We start from the raw sequence: 2,163 nt of genomic DNA on the forward strand, positions 1-2,163 counted from the left end.
TTTTAAGACGTTGTAAATTTTGTCGAATAGATTACATACGCCCAAGTAGCAGCAGCAATGAATTTAATTGAATATGGAATTTAGACTAAAGGCCAAGCCCTGGGACCTATGAGGGCCTGAGATGGAAACTGACAGTAAAAGGGTTGATAGGTGTAACAGGAGTAAAACCTCACAGTTGCACTATGAAGCAATTGTTAGGAGAGGGTGGAAAGTAAGATGGAAGAAAGAGAAAATGAAAGGAGGTACAGTAAAATGAACGGAAGGGGTTGCAGCTAGGGGGCGAAGGTACGCTACTAAGAACCTTAAATAATGCCTACAGTGCACTGCATGAGGTGCACAGACGGCACTACCCCGCTACGGGAAGCAGCAGCAATGGAATGCTGCTGTTTGTTACAGAATACTCTGTCTCAACATTTCTCTCTCCGCCCTCCACATGCAGTTAATCTCAAATGCAAATTCAAAAAGTTTATTGAAATACATCAAATGGAGTGTAGCTGCATGCTGCTATACCCACCTACAAAATTCAACAGATTCCAAGCAACAACAAAATAAATAAAAAAAATAAACGAATACATAAATGAAAATAAAAAAAGTGATGGAAAGCAAATATTTTACTTGAGAAGAATTTTAACCCAATTTATAAATAAAAACAAATGCCAAGCTATAATGCAAATTTTATACAAATCAAATGTTGATAAAATACTATAGGAAAATTACAATAGGCTAAAGTCATACAAAACAAATATAAAAAAAGTTAACGTTAAATTAAAAGAAAAATGTTAAGAAAAGGTAGCTCTGAATATCTCCAAAAGGTGGTGCCCGAAACGATGTAGCTTTTTCATTTCCACTTTACTGTTATTCAGTAGGCATTGATTAAGGTTTTTTGCAGCGTGCCTTCGATCCCTAGCTGCAACCCCCTTTCGTTTCTTTTACTGTACCTCCTTTCATATTCTCTTTCTTCCTTCTTACTATCCTCCCTCTCCTAACAGTTTATTCGTAGTGCAACTGTAAGGCTTTCCTCCTCTTATACCTTTAAAACCTTTCACTGATAATTTCCATTTCAGTGCTGAATGATCTCATAGGTCCCAGTGATTGGCCTTTCGTCTAAATTCTGTATTCATCAATTCATACATAAATGGGTGTTTTTCTTATATATGGGTAACGCTATTGTTAGTTATTTAAAGAAATTGCCACATGTTTTTATATAAATGTCTTGCTTTACACACATAATTGTCATATTTAAACAGTAAACACATCTTACAAGTTCGACCTACAGGCACTTCTTTCATTCACTTACATGATGAAAATCAAATTAACTTCAATCACAGTTCATTTTCAGACCAACTAACGAAATTGTTTGGATCAAACTTAAATAACAAAGACGATCCTTCCCTTTGTGTACATCTAATAATTAGCCAAAGATTGCTGACAGGGAAACTTCCACATATTATTTGAAGACCTGAAGTCTTACCCTGAAGGTAAGCACAGAATCCCAGTTGCATATTGCTTATATTTTCTTATCAATACATAATTCAGCATTCCCCTAGAAATGACTTAAACATTACATAGAAAAAGCCAGGCGATAAGTTTGAATGTAAAATATTTTCCACAAGAAGAGTATGAGCATTATCACAGATAATGTTACATCTAGGCTAAATTCAATGGACTTTCTAATAGGACCAAGAACAAAAACCATAGTCTTCTTGCATTGATCTTTGAAGACAGGAAATTTAAGACCAGATATGCAACCCATCAAACTTTAATCCATATTTTTTTACTAGCTAAATAAAACAACTAAATTCATTGTTTATTGTAAATGAACAAGTGAATATACAAAACTAATTATATGACATTTTAAATAGTTCCGTGTATTCGAGTTGACGCTTTGACAGTCAAGTCACATACTGAGCAACAACTGAGTATCTCTAACAGCAGCCATTCTAGGAAGATAAAGAAGAATAATTCCAGCATCCTACCATCCTCAGATCTGTCCAAAGAGGAAACCGAAAATGGGAAAGAGATGAGCAAAAATATATGATAACACAGATAAAAGATACTTAAACGATCACAAAGCAAAATTGAACGAGGAAGGGAAGGGAGCCGTTTTAAAGGCAAAACCTCGCTTTGCAGGTCATTTTTGACGTCTACATCTGTTTGGTTCCA

This window comes from Macrobrachium nipponense, chromosome 3, assembly GCF_015104395.2.
Source record: "Macrobrachium nipponense isolate FS-2020 chromosome 3, ASM1510439v2, whole genome shotgun sequence".
NCBI lineage: Eukaryota > Metazoa > Arthropoda > Malacostraca > Decapoda > Palaemonidae > Macrobrachium > Macrobrachium nipponense.